We start from the raw sequence: 15,675 nt of genomic DNA, 5'->3' as shown, positions 1-15,675 counted from the left end.
ACCCTGAAGACACCACTAGAAAATTACTAGAGCTAAGCAATGAATATAGTAAAGTTGCAGAATATAAAATTAACACACAGAAATCCCTTGCATTCCTATACATTAACAATGAGAAAACAGAATGAGAAATTAAGAAAACAATTCCATTCATCATTGTGATGAAAAGAATAAAATACTTAGGAATAAATCTACCTAAAGAAACAAAAGACCTATATATAGAAAACTATAAAACACTGATGAAAGAAATCAAAGATGACACAAATAGATGGAGAAATATACCATGTTCATGGATCAGAAGAATCAATATAGTGAAAATGAGTATACTACCCTAAACAATCTATAGATTCAATGCAATCCCTATCTAGCTACCAACAGTAATTTTCAGAGAACTAGAACAAATATTTCACAATCTGTATGGAAATACAAAGAACCTCGAATAGCCAAAGCAATCTTGAGAAAGAAGAATGGAACTGGAGGAATCAGCCTACCTGACTTCAGACTATACTACAAAGCTACAGTAATTAAGACAGTATGGTACTGGCACAAAGACAGAAATATAGATCATTGGAACAAAATAGAAAGCCCAGAGATAAATCCACGCACCTATGGACACCTTATCTTTGACAAAGGCAAGAATATACAATGGTGAAAAGATAATCTCTTTAACAAGTGGTGCTGGGAAAACTGGTCAACCACTTGTAAAAGAATGAATCTAGAACACTTTCTAACACCATACAGAAAAATAAACTCAAAATGAATTAAAGATCTAAACGTAAGACCATAAACTATAAAACTCCTAGAGGAAAACATAGGCAAAACACTCTCTGTCATAATTCGTAGCAGGATCCTCTGTGACCCTCCTCCCAGAGTAATGGAAATAAAAGCAAAAATAAACAAATGGAACCTAATTAAACTTAAAGGCTTTTGCATAATGAAGGAAACTATAAGCAAGGTGAAAAGACAGCCTTCAGAATGGGAGAAAATAATAGCAAACAAAGCAACAGACAAAGAATTAATCTCAAAAATATACAAACAGCTCCTGCAGTTCAATTCCAGAAAAATAAATGACACAATCAAAAAGCGGGCCAAAGAACTAAACAGACACTTCTCCAAAGAAGACATATAGATGGCTAACAAATACATGAAAAGATGCTAAACATCACTCATTATCAGAAAAATACAAATTAAAACCACAATGAGATACCATCTCACACCAGTCTGAATGGCTGCTATCAAAAAGTCTACAAACAGTAAATGCTGGAGAGGGTGTGGAGAAAAGGGAACCCTCTTACACTGTTGGGGAATGCCAACTAGTACAGCCACTATGGAGAACAGTGTGGAGATTCCTTAAAAAATTGGAAAATAGAACTGCCATATGACCCAGCAATCCCACTGCTGGGCATACACACCGAGGAAACCAGAATTGAAAGAGACACGTGTACCTCAATGTTCGTTGCAGCACTGTTTACAATAGCTAGGACATGGAAGCAACCTAGATGTCCATTGGCAGATGAATGGATAAGAAATCTGTGGGTACATATACACAATGGAATATTTCTCAGCTATTAAAGAGAATGCATTTGAATAAGTTCTAATGAGGTGGATGAAACTGGAGTCTATTATACCGAGTGAAGTAAGTCAGAAAGAAAAACACCAATACAGTATATTAATGCATATATATGAAATTTAGAAAGATCGTAATGATGACCCTATATCCGAGACAGAAAAAGAGACACAGATATAAAGAACAGACTTTTGGACTCTGTGGAAGAAGGCAAGGGTGATATGATTTGAAAGAATAGCATTGAAACATGTATATTACCACCTGTGAAATAGATGACAGTCCAGGTTCAATGCATGAGACAGGGCACTCAGGGCCAGTGCACTGGGATGACCCTGAGGGATGGGATGGGAGGTGGGAGGGGGGTTCATGGTGGGGGACACATGTACACCCATGGCTGATTCATGTCAATATATGGCAAAAACCACTACAGTATTGTAAAATAATTAGCCTCCAATTAAAATAAATAAATAAAAATTTTTTTAAGTATATGTTAGATCTGGAGAGGGCAATGGCAACCCACTCCAGTATTCTTGCCTGGAGAGTCCCAGGGATGGGGGAGCCTTGTGGGCTGCCGTCTATGGGGTCATACAGAGTCGGACAGGACTGAAGCAACTTAGCAGCATGTGTTAGATCCACTGGGATGGATGAGGAAGTTGTGCTGCATATTTAGTGAAAAGAGAATATGCATTATAGTATAGTGACAGAAGAACAGTAAAGGAAATGGGTAAGTTTGAATGAAAAGAGAAAATACATGGAATGATAAATATCAAATTTAACATTTAAGGGACTGAATTTGGGAGTGACAATGAGAAGAAATAAAATCATTTTTTTCCTTTTTTGTAACTTGAGTATTGTTTCATTTATTAAACGAGCTTTATTACTAAGAAAGAAACTATTCTATTATGTATTGTTATACAGGAATAGTCATTTAATTCTGCTTCTAAGTTGCTAGGAAGCCTAGAATTCAGGCTGACAGAGATTGAGATGTAAGAACAAAAAATTGATGACAGGACCAGGGTGAACAAAACAGCTTCCTTCTCCTTAGTATTCTTCCCACTCTGTTACCATAGGTACTTTAGCATTAGAAATAAGTTGATCTCTAAGCTTAACCACAAATGCATATATCAACTCATATATAACTCTATCTCCACTATGAATAAAAAGGTAAAAGTTAATAATTTCTCTGGATAAAAGAAAAAGTGCAAGTTTGTAACCTATGGCTTTTCTACCTACCTCATTTCTACCAGTTATACAGATTAACTACTTTTTGATCACCCTACCTTACCAATTTAATATTATGGTGAATCATATGCAATAAATAATCTTCATTCTTTGAATTAAAGATATAGTAGTCCCTACACAATATCCAGTGGTATGAGTTGCCTTCAAATTAATTGTGCTATGAAAGGAGCTATGGTTTTGAAATGTCCTCATTTGATTTTTATCCTTATAATGAAAGGTGTTAGTTAGCAAAGTGGGATATTTCTCTTTTGGCATCATACATGTTTTACTCAAAGGTCATATTTCATTTTAAATTCACCACTTGGAAGCCAAGGACAAAATTCAGAAATGGTAGGACTTGGGCTAAGTGATTCTTTAACTCTTTTCGGCTTAATCATTCTATAAATTTATGAGTTTTAAGGAAAGGTGGAAGCCAAAATTACAGATAAAGCTCAACATAACCTGTAGGCTTTTGTTCACTGTTCAGTTCACTTCATCACTCAGTTGTGTCCGATTCTTTGCGACCCCATGAATTGCAGCACGCCAGGCCTCCCTGTCCATCACCAACTCCCAGAGTCTACCCAAACCCATGCCCATAGAGTCGGTGATGACATCCAGCCATCTCATCCTCTGTCGTCCCCTTCTCCTCCTGCCCCTAATCCTTTCCAGCATCAGGGTCCTTTCCAATCAGTCAACTCTTCACATCAGGTGGCCAAAGTATTGGAGTTTCAGCTTCAATATCAGTCCTTCCAATGAACACCCAGAACTGATCTCCTTTAGGATAGACTTGTTGGATCTCTTTGCAGTCCAAGGGGCTCTCAAGAGTCTTCTCCAACACCACAGTTCAAAAGCATCAATTCTTCAGGGCTCAGCTTGCTTCACCGTCTAACTCTCACATCCATACATGACTACTGGGAAAACCATAGCCTTGACTAGATGGACCTTTGTTGGCAAAGTAATGTCTCTGCTTTTAAATATGCTATCTAGGTTGGTCATAACTTTCCTTCCAAGGAGTAAGCATCTTTTAATTTCATGGCTGCAATCACCATCAGCAGTGATTTTGGAGCCCCAAAAAATAAAGTCTGACACTGTTTCCACTGTTTCCCCATCTATTTCCCATGAAGTGATGGGACCAGATGCCATGATCTTAGTTTTCTGAATGTTGAGCTTTAAGCCAACTTTTTCACTCTCCTCTTTCACTTTCATCAAGAGGCTCTTTAGTTCTTCTTCACTTTTTGCCATAAGGGTGGTGTTATCTGCATATCTGGGGTTATTGATATTTCTCCTGGCAATCTTGATTCCAGCTTGTACTTCCTCCAGCCCAGCGTTTCTCATGATGTACTCTACATATAAGTTAAATAAGCAGGGTGACAATATACAGCCTTGACGTACTCCTTTTCCTATTTGGAACCAGTCTGTTGTTCCATGTCCAGTTCTAACTGTTGTTTCCTGACCTGCATACAGGTTTCTTAAGAGACAGGTCAGATGGTCTGGTATTCCTGTCTCTTTCAGAATTTTCCACAGTTTATTGTGATCCACACAGTCAAAGGCTTTGGCATAGTCAATAAAGCAGAAATAGATGTTTTTCTGGAACTCTCTTGTTTTTTCGATGATCCAGCAGATGTTGGCAATTTGATCTCTGGTTCCTCTGCCTTTTCTAAATCCAGCTTGAACATCTGGAAGTTCACGGTTCACATATTGCTGAAGCCTGGCTTGGAGAATTTTGAGCATTACTTTACTAGCGTGTAAGATGAGTGCAATTGTGCGGTAGTTTGAGCATTCTTTGGCATTGCCTTTCTTAGGGATTGGAATGAAAACTGACCTTTTCCAGTCCTGTGGCCACTGCTGAGTTTTCCAAATTTGCTGGCATATTGAGTGCAGGACTTTCACAGCAACATCTTTCAGGATTTGAAATAGCTCAACTGGAATTCCATCTCCTCCACTAGCTTTGTTCGTAGTGATGCTTTCTAAGACCCACTTGACTTCACATTCCAGGATGTCTGGCTCTAGGTGAGTGATCACATCATCATGATTATCTGGGTCATGAAGATCTCTTTTGTACGGTTCTTCTGTGTATTCTTGCCAGCTCTTCTTTTTCACTGTAGAATTGAATATAACATTGGGAGTGTATTAGTCTAGGGTTGGTATAACATAATACCAGACTAGGTAGCTTAAACTACACAAATTTTTCTTTCCTTGTTCTGCAGCCTGATTTGTCAAGATCAAGGTGCCATCAGGGTCAGTTTCTGGGGAGGCCTCTGTCCTTGGCTTGCAGACAGTGCCTTGTCAGTGTGTCCTCCTGTGGCCTTTTTTATATGCATGGGGTTTGGGGTGGGAGGGGAAAGGAGAGCACGTGTTCTCAAGTGCACTCAGGTACTTCTTCTTACAAGGACACCATTCTTGTTGAATTACACCTGCAACCTTAAGATCCTATTTAAATTACATCGGGACTTTCGGCTTTAACCTATTACTTTGCGGAAGACACAGTTCAGTCCATAACAGGGAGAAAAATAGGCCTGGGATACTATAGGATAGTAAAGTTGTATATGTTTCATTTTATGCTAAGTTTCTGCTTTCTAAGTTTTCACTCCATCTTTTAGTAAAAGCAGTAAATTTAAGTGACATTTAACTGCCTTTTCCAGCCGGCAGTCATAATCTTTAAAGTCTAATTTTATAAAGGCATGCATTATTTTGTTAAATTGTTAAAATGTCTTTAACATTTTATGCAGAATATATGCATATATCTTTCTAAAGAGTTATGTTTAAAAATATGTCTTTTAAAAACTTTTCCTTTTAAAATAGCTTTAGTGCTGAAAGAACTGTTTAAATCTCAGTTAGATGTTAGAAGTCATCAGTTTATATTATTTAACTGCCACTATAGAAGTATTAGTTGGTTGTTAAATACTTTTTTCTGATTTATAAAAAAATCAAAATTTAGAAGAATGCAAAAATCACATCTAATTACAGAAAGAACCAACAAACATTAATTTTATTGGTGAAATTCCTTTTAGTCACTTTTGTATGTCCATAGAACAAAAAGTGAAATTACAAAGTTTGAGTAATACTCTTCACCCTGTTTTGTGTATCAAGTTGAATTCAGCCTCCAACTTTTATCTCAGAAGTATGAGATTAGGTTTGCTGAAATTGGATTGACAAGTGGTCCTTTTCTACAAATGAGAGTAACATTTCCTTCTCCCATTAAGACTCTCCGCCAAAATTGAAATGGAAAACAGTACTTTCCACTTGACTGTCATTTGATACTGCCTTGAATTTCTTGAACTCTTGGTGTAATGAGACTTTATAAGAGTCTCAGTATCCACTCCTGTAGGCCTCAGGCTCAGGGACTTGCAAGAATTTAAAACTATCACCTTGCAAGTCTCAGGCCTACCCAGTCTCTGTGCAGTAAATAGGACTCATTCCTCTGTTAGTGGTTACTGGGAGAACATTCAGAGGTCTGGAGTAGGTCTTGGCAAGAGACAATCTTTAGTTTAACTTCTTCAGATCCTGTTTTGCTCTTCTCATTCTTAAACGTAGATGCCACCCAACCCCACCCCAGCACACCTCCTCCGAAGGTAAGAGATTTAATAATCTGACCTGCTACACTATTAACCAGTCCACTTACCCCAGACTACTGCACTTTGCCCATGTTCCCAATCACTAGCTGAGGGCTTATCAGCTTATATGAGCCAGCAAGTTGGCTACCATCTTGATAACAAATATGGAACCTACCCAGAAGACTTCTGATATTGTGCTCTCCATCAGCCCAGCCTAGTGCAGTGGCCATTCTTCTGGGTTTGTAGTGTCTCCTCAGACATTTGTCAGCTGAAGACAATGCACTATCTAAAAGCTTAGAATTGTGTTTTATTGGGCAGAGAACTTCAGCCCAGGAGACAGCCGCTGATGGACTGCTCTGAAGAGGTAACAGAGGAGCCAGGATTCGAAGGCATTTTTGCAAAGTAACTTGATACTCAGAACATCAAATGATTATTGTTAATTAAAGAGAAATAGACATCTCTAGTTAATGAATTTAGCACTCTTCTATGTATAGGAAGTTGCAAGAGTCTGAGCTTATTAAAATCATTGCTTCGGTATGCACCTTAACTATTTCATGCTAGTGTTCTGCTTTTCTTCTTCCTGAATCCCCTCAGGGTACACTGTCAAGAGGCAGCTGCAGTGGCTGATGACTTGATGGCCACAGCATCCTTTTGTTTACTAATGTGACGGGAACAGTCTTCATTCACAAGCTTCAATCAAGGGTGACACAGCACTCATTGATTCAAAAAAAAAAAAAAAAAACTCCCAAAGTGAGTGATTTTCTTTCTCTGAAATGCCATTCTCATTTGCTGTCTCTTCCCTTCCACAGTGTTGGGCTGCCTGGAATACCCAGGTAGAGCCTACTTTAGAGCACTTGGTATCTTTTTTGCGCTGCTCTAATGCCCATCAATCAAAACAGCTAAACCTCTTCTCACAATCCTTGTAGAGAATAATGGGCCAATAGAACCTCTACCATTCAAACCAGGAGTTGTGTTAATGAGTAAACATTAATTTACTTGGATGAGTAAAATAAGGATGGACAAAGGCGAAGGAATGTAGATGGCAAAAGATGACTCAGCACCAAGTTTTTGTCTCAATAATCTCTGTAGAGCTGTGGTTCTACACAGAGCAAGCGAGCAGAACATCTGTTTCTTTATCTATAAAATACAAGTAACAATAGGGCTGTGAAGATGAAATGATTGGGTGTATGTCAAGGCCTTGGAATAGCACCTGGAATGTGGCAAGCATTCAGTAAATATTTGTTGTTGCTGTTGTTAGTATGGATACTATTGTTAAGTGAAAAGTGAAAGTGAAGTTGCTTACTTGTGTCTGACTCTTTGCGACCCCGTGGACTGTAGCCTACCAGGCTCCTCCATCCATGGGATTCTCCAGACAAGAATACTGGAGTGGATTGCCATTTCCTTCTCTAGGGGATCTTTCCTGACCCAGGGATCAAACCCAGGTTTCCCACATTGTAGGCAGATGCTTTAACCTCTGAGCCACCAGGGAAGCTATTGTTAAGTGGAATTTAAAATGGAAAAGATCCAAGCTTTTGTATATCAATTTTACCAGTTTCTTACTGGTCAACTTGGAGACAGTTATTTCATCCCTGAACCTCCTCTGCAAATGGGAAAAATAACCAGTCTGGCACACAAGAACCAACTTGTTCTCTCAACCTCTCTCACCTGCTGTTATTTTTGCTTTCCTTCAGTTACAAAGGAATGAATAATTTTACTTATAAGAACTGTTGCATATTTTCATTAGTTCTCTCTCTCTCTCTGAATGGGATGGGCTGGCTAAAGTGAGAAGGGCTCTGAAGGAAACAAATCAGAATACAAATCTGAATGAACAATGATATTTAGTAAATGCTGTTTTTTCATAAATACTGAATGCAAGCCAGACCTAGCATAATATCTACATTTTGAAACTATTTATCCTATTCCCATGAAACAAATTGTCAGGCTCAACTTTGTCAAAGCACTTGTTATTTGGTCTTCAAATAAAGATATGTTGTGAAATTAAGTGGGGAAATATTCTAGGTCTGCTCTGAGAGTTTGGGCTCTAATTTCATCCAAATACTAGAAGTTAATTAGTTAAGCTTATTTGTTTCAAAACTGTGAGCAGGTATAATGCTGTCCAAATTAGAGGGCTACAGATTCATTTATCATGCACTTAGATTACAAAACATCCTTTAAAATGTTTTGCATCTTCCTAGGCATAGTAGAATATGCACATTCAAAATAATTAGAAAATAGGGAAATTCGATTTAAAAAAAAAATTTTAAGGAAATGGAACAGCTCAAATTATCATATTAAGCCTCCAAAACTGCTACCTTGTTGAATGGTCTTCTCAGAGTCTGTGTTCCAGAAACACCTGATAATCTGATAGAAAGAAGCTACTACTTTAAAGATACTATCAAAATAGCCTACCATTCTCTATATACATCCTAAATCAAGGTAATGTTTTGTTGACCTATTAAAAGAGCCTGACACCTGGTCTTCCATAATTATTATTCTGTCTCTTTCTTAGTTTCTCAAATTATGTAGCTAACTGCATAATTACAACAACAATCTCTGAAATCACCAATCATATTTTGATTATGAAACCTTTTAAGCCATGTTTGCTAGCATTCAGAAGAGCCTGTCATTTATACTCAGAGATTTGAAGCTTACTCCTTAATGAACGTCATATACAATTAATTTGCAATAGACTGAATGTGAAGCCAGGGTGAAAGCCAGTTCCCTTGCTTGTTTTCAAAATGAATACTTTGCTCAATCTAATACTAGAGAAACTTAGATAAACTTCAGGGTGTTCAATCTTATTTGTTGTTCTCTGGTTCATTTAGCACAGAAGGTCTTTTTATTATCAGATACCTTAATGACTGAATGGTGTTTGTTTCTTTTGGTTATTAATCATACAACTTAATTTTTATTATTGAGAGATATATATTCACTTACTTTAAATGATGTGCATCTCAATATGTAGGTGTGTTGGGACCCCTATTAGGCAAGTGTGTTCTGGATATTTATTAGTTTTAATGATAAAACCCATATAACAAAGACTTACTGAGAAACTACTGTGTGAAAGACACTTAGTAAGTTACTATGAGAAGACTGGCACATGCCTCAGTGGAATTCACCGAGTACTTGCCCTTTGGCCCATTAGATTCGATGAAGAATCTATGGTGAAATATGAATTGCAGGATCACTTGTATGTCTCATACACCAGAAAAATGTCTGTTTTCTAAGGAGAATGTCTGTTTTCTGAGGAGAATGTCTGTTTTCAGAGGAGAGACAGAAAGTGGTATTAAAGAGGCTTCCATATTCCTTGATTATACTTTCTTTATTTTAGACTCTTATGGATTGCATTTTTGGCAGCAAGATTGGTTTTCCCTGTTTGATGACTTACCCATCACTTCCTCTAGTAGGAATGAGCGTGTTACTATACTACTGAATTTTCTCTTGAAGTTCCCACTGTAGAGATACTGTTTCCTAAAGAGATGCCAGAATCTAAATAGAGCAGAGCCATTAGTGGGAAAAATAGCCTGGATTCAAGTGACCTCTGCTCACTGACTCACTAGCCTGTCTCCCCATGCATAAAGCGAATGGGTCTCATGAAAGATTAGCGTCTACCATTGCCTTCCTTAGAACACATTCCTCTAATTGGGGCTCCCAAGAGAAGAGCAATCTAAGAGGCCTCCCTTGGGTCAGGTGCCCTCCTTTTGCGGAAAGTAGGAGAGGGTTCCTTGATGGATAGTTTCAGTGCTGGGAGCCACAGCAGAGGGAGAGGTTCTAGAGGGGGAGGGATGCTGAGCTGGCAAAGTGGCTGATGTTCTTTAAAATGGTGCTTCCCAAACTATGAAGGACCAATTGCTTTTTTTCTTTTCTTTCTCCCCAGTCCTTTGCAAATTGATACTTTTTAACAAGACGTGTAAGATACGAATCTATCTCTAAATTATTAATCAAGCATTCCTCCATCTCTCGGATTATCCTGTTGCACAGTCTCAGAGGAGCTTCTCTCATCCTTGCTGAGAAAATCCCTCCACACATGCCCCTAGGATCCCTCTACTTCTCACCTTGCAGCCTCTTCTTATCCTCTGGTCATCTGACTTAACCTTCACCTCTCAAGAAACTGCAAGGTCCTCCTTTTAAAAATCCAATAATATCTTGTCAGGTTTCATGCTCAAGTTCTCCTCTAGCACTTACTATTCCTTCCGGATGGATGCTCTATCTTCAAGGACATCCCTCACAAGAACACATTTCCCTTCTTCTCCTCTCATGAAACTTGGTGCCTTTTTCTTTCTCTCAGCCAACTTTCTAAGAGAGATGCTTTTCTCAGATTCAGGGCCCAATTCTTAGGCTCTGTGCTTTTTAAAAATATGAATATCGGCGTCCAAAATGGGGTTATGGGATTTTCTATCAGATTTGATTATATCCCAAGATATTTGCAAACAATATATCTGATAAGGGATTGAAATCCAAAATATGTTTTAAAAACTCATACCACTAAATGTCCAAAAAAAAAAAAAAAAAAACTGTAATCTGATTAGGAAATGGACAGAAGACCTGAAGAGACATTTTTCCAAAAATATACAGGTAGCCACCTGGCACATGAAAAGATGCTCAGTATGACTAGTTATCAGGTAAATATGCAAATCAAAACTACAGTGAGGCACTTCCCTTTTGGTCCAGTGGTTAAGAATCTACATTGCAATGCAGAGGCCACCAGTTCAATCCCTGGTCTGAGAAGATCCCACATGCCCTGGGACCACAAAGTCTGTGTGCCACAATTACTGAGCCCATGCTCTGGAGCCTGCAAGCTGCAACTACTGAGGCCATGTGCCACAACTATTGAAGCCTGTGCACTCTAGAGCCTGTGTTCCACAATAAGAGAAACCACTGCAATGAGAAGTCTGTGTGTGTACTGCAACTAGAGAGTAGCCCCCACTCACCACAACTGGAGAGAGCCCACACACAGATTCAAAGACCCAGTGCAGTCAAAATTAAATAAATAGTCCACATAAAAAAATAAAAAAATAAAAAAACTAAGATACAACCTAACACCTGTCAGAATAGCTGTTATCAAAAAGACAAGAAATAACAAGTGTTGGCAAGAATGAGTAGAAAAAGGAACCCTAGTACACTGCCACTTGGAATATAAATTGCAGCCACTATGGAAAACAATATGGAGGTTCCTCAAAAAATTAAAAATAGAACTACCATATGATCCAGCAATTGCACTTCTGGATATTTATCCCGAGAAAACAAAGACACTAATTTTAAAAGATATATGCACCCCTATGTTCATTTAAAAGATACATGCACCCCTATTATTTTCAATAGCCAAGATATAGATGCAATTGAAGTGTGTATTGACAAAAGAGTGGATAAAGAAGATGCAATATTCTGGAATGTTACTCAGTCATAAAAAGGAATGAAATCTTGTCATTTGTAACAACATGTGTAGACCTAGAGGGTATTATGCTAAGGGAAATAAGCCAGAGAGAATAAAATAAATACCATATGATTTCACTTATATGTGAAGTATAAAAAGCAAGTAAATGGACAAAATAAAGTAGACTCATAGATACAGAAGGCAAATTGATGGCTACAACAGGGGAGAGAGATGGGAAAACAGACGAAATAAGTGAAGGAGATTGCTGCTGCTGCTAAGTCACTTCAGTCGTGTCTGACTCTGTGCGACCCCATAGACGACAGCCCACCATGACAGATGGTTCATTTCAGTTCAGTGGCTCAGTCCTGTCAGACTTTTTGCGACCCCATGGACTGCAGCACACCAGGCCTCTCTGTCCATCACCAACTCCTGGAGTTTACTAAAACTCATGTCCATTGAGTTGGTGATGCCATCCAACCGTCTCATCCTCTGTCCCCTTCTCCTCCTGCCTTCAATCTTTCCCAGCATCAGAGTCTTTTCCAAGGAGTCAGTTCTTTGCATCAGGTGGCCAAAGTATTGGAGTTTCAGCTTCAGCATCAGTCCTTCCAATGAATATTCAGGACTGATTTCCTTTAGGATGGACTGGTTGGATCTCCTTGCTGTCCAAGGGACTCTCAAGAGTCTTCTCCAACACCACAGTTCAAAAGCATCAATTCTAGATACCATAGTATCAATTCTAGATACCATGACAGATGGTATCTAGACTTAATGGCAGTGATCACTTCATAATGTGTACAAATAGCGAATCACTGTTGTACACCTGAAACAAATAGGATATTGTATGTCAATTATAGTTCAGTTTATAAAGATTTGGTTCTATCTCTGTGTTAGAATTTAGCTAGTCATAAGATAATAGCATGTATATACTCCCAATAATGTCTGGGAGAAGATAGTGGACTAGAACTTCTAAGTAGACAGTGCTGACTCATTTACTGAAAAAGTAAGACACCATCACTAGCACATAAAATAAGGGGTAAGCAACTTCTTTTGTTTCCTTCTTACTTGATGCCTTTCTTTGTGTCTGGAGCTTTGGCAGGTATGAGAGATGAAACTATAGAAAGAGCCTTTCATCCGAAGTCAATAGGTATGTTTCCTTTGTCAGTAACAGGTTCCTTAACTCTCTGACCACCAGTGTCATGATACATGAAATCACTTTCTACAAAAGTTTGTAATTTTCTTATATTTCTTCAAATCATTGTGTGTAATAGTTGACTTTCCCTTTTCCAGGATCCTGGCTTTGTGTAAGCTCCATTTTCTTATTCTCTTCTAGCACCTGTGTTCTAATTAGAGGCGAAATAAATGACATTCAGAACTTCCACTAAGATACTATAAGGTAAGATCCTTTCATGAGTTGAAATCTTTGCTTTAAAAGGGGAGCTTATGGCTTGATTTATGAGAAGAGATTAAGGAGGAATAGGAATTCTGTTTGGTGCTTTTCAATACAATTTATAATTGTTACTGTACACATTTTAATGTAAATATACAGTCATGCTCAATTTTGTTTCTCTTAATAAAGATTTTTTTTTAACTTATTTGCTCATCAGATTCAAAACTACAATGCAGGCATTTGTTGAAATATGAGATAAGTTGATTTTATTTCAAAAGCTTGTTTGTATCTTAACTGTAGTAACATAACGGTTTTAAAAATAACATTCGATTTCTTATTGCATGAGACAGATCTTGAACTTCAACAAGATTGTTAGGTCTTGTGATACTCAAATCTAAATGGAGAATTACCTTGTTCTAGCATTCATATCTGGTCATGATGCTGGATGTATTTCCATACCTTATTTTGTCTTCACAAATAGTGCCATCAGGTTAAGTATTATGATCCCCATTTTACCAATGAGGAAACTGATGCTTTGAGATGTTAAGAACTTTATCCTATGACAATGTCAAAGGCAAGGTTTGATCTTGGACATGTCAGATGCCCTTCCCTGTACTCTGCTACCTTAATGCTGATCCTCACATTATGATGCCAGGAGCCTGTACTATTGCTGTGGGATTGTTAGTACACCAATCCTTTGAATGTTCTTCAGTAACACAGACATTCCACTAAATTATCCATTTATAAAACAAAGTGAACTGAGGCTATTCCACATATAGAAAAGAGAAAAATCTGATTTGGGGGACTTAGGATGAATTGAAATTGCTTATGAAAGAAGATAAAGGAAATACTAATTCCAAGTTTCTTCTTTTGCTTTTTGTTCTTTTAAAATAAAGGTTTAGGAGTAATGGTGCAAGTATGGCCACCAAAACTAAGCTTTTAAACTATAGTCCTGATATTAAATACTTTCCACTCATTAGGCTCAGAAAAAAATACAGGTTAAAGATAAATTATACAATAAAATTCCTTTCCAAAGAAAGCCATGCAAGATATTGAATAAGGTACTGAGCTGAGTCGGGGGAAGGAGGTGCTGGTTAATGGAAAAGTCCCTGGGCTGGAAAATAGGAAATGGGAAATGCAGGTGACAGCAGCTCTTGAAGGCTTAAAAAAGCTACTTCACCTCTCTGGACCTTTGTTCTTTATTTGTAAATGGAGGGTGTACTGGTACTCTCTTAATATAAAATAATAACTTGCCTTTTGGATATCCATTGCTAATGCAGGGATGTGCTGTGTCTACTAAAGTCAACTTTTTCCTTTATGGCCATTGAACTAAAGAGTTATCAGCTATTTTCCTTTTCCTGTTCTTTATTTTAAATACATCCTGAAACTCTTAATTTCTTTTTATTTTGTTACCACCCTGATTATCATTCAGTCTTGCTGAGACAATGGTGTAAGCTTCCTGATGGTCTCCTGGCTTCTATTCTTCCCACCCCAAAATCCATTCTGTGTGCAAGACTAGTGTCTAAGGGAACCTGGATTAGAGCTTGTTATTCTGTGTGCTCGTGCTTGTGATGCTGTCATGTAGGACTCTTTGCAACCATAAGGACTGGGGTCCACCAGGCTCCTCTGCCCATGGGATTTCCCACGCAAGAATACTGGAGTGGGTTGCTATTTCCTTCTCTATGAGATCTTCCTGACCCAGGGATTCAACCCTAGGCTCCTGCCTCATCTCCTGCACTGCAGGCAGATTCTTTACCCCTGAGCCATCATAAGAATCCAACTAACTATGCTCTGTAAATGAGCACTGTTCCAGCTACCCAAATTTAATTCCTTTTAAAAACTAGTTTTATTTTTAAGGCACATTAAAATATTCCCATATGGAAAAAATACTTACTTGTGTAGCTTGAGGGATTTAGGCAAGACATGAAGAATTCTCACATGTGTTTATGGTTTGTTTTATGGTCTCAGCTCCTTGAGGGTAGGGATTCCCTAGTCTCTTGCTCACTGTGTGAACTACAGTACCACTAAAGATGCTTGTTCCCTGCAGGAAACATAGTAAATATTTATTGAATGAATGAATATAGAGTCAGAAAATGCCTTAGGTAAAAATATCTCAAAAAAAATTAAACAGTGATTATAGATGTCCGCAAAAGTCTTATTGCTTTAGACGGAGGGTGAGGTGGGGAGAGAAAAATAGAGGAAAAGATGAAAAAACAAATTCTAGGAAAGGAGACAGATAGCATTGCACACAGAAAATAGCAGTAAATTGTTTGGAGGGACCACTTGTGGTATTTTTGCTAGTGACATTTCTTTTTTTTTTTTAGTAATTTTATTTATTTATTTACTTTGGCCATCCTGGGTCTTCACTGCTGTGTGGGCTTTTCTCTAGTTTGGGCGAGTAGGGGCTCCTCTCTAGTTGCAGTGCATGGGCTTCTCATTGCGGTGGCTTCTCTTGGAGCACAGGCTTTAGGGCGTGTGGGCTTCAGGAGTTGGAGCACTTGGGCTTTCTAGTTGTGGCTCCCAGGGTCTAGAGCACAGGCTCAGTAGTTGTGGTGCACGGGCTTAGTTGCTCCAT

The 15,675-nt window shown here is 38.2% G+C and overlaps 1 protein-coding gene across 10 annotated transcripts in view; it reads left to right on the top strand.

Moving 5' to 3' along the window:
• CHRM3 (cholinergic receptor muscarinic 3) overlaps positions 1 to 15,675 on the top strand; it is a 487,827-nt gene that overhangs the window by 170,678 nt on the left and 301,474 nt on the right. For 6 of the 10 annotated variants that reach the window (XM_081569292.1, XM_081569297.1, XM_081569293.1 and 3 more), the window contains one exon: positions 13,044 to 13,106. The exons of 3 other annotated variants lie outside the window; for them this stretch is intronic. The gene's annotated coding sequence lies outside the window, so the exon portion shown is untranslated. Of the gene's footprint in view, positions 1 to 6,933; positions 7,090 to 13,043; positions 13,107 to 15,675 lie in introns of all 10 variants that reach the window. One more of the 10 variants, XM_081569291.1, reaches the window with a different exon arrangement.

Source organism: Giraffa tippelskirchi, chromosome 2 (assembly GCF_054371585.1).
Source record: "Giraffa tippelskirchi isolate mGirTip1 chromosome 2, T2T-mGirTip1v1.2.pri, whole genome shotgun sequence".
In the NCBI taxonomy this organism is placed as follows: domain Eukaryota; kingdom Metazoa; phylum Chordata; class Mammalia; order Artiodactyla; family Giraffidae; genus Giraffa; species Giraffa tippelskirchi.
Note: the sequence above shows the minus strand (reverse complement) of the source record. Positions and strands in the feature narration are given on the sequence as shown.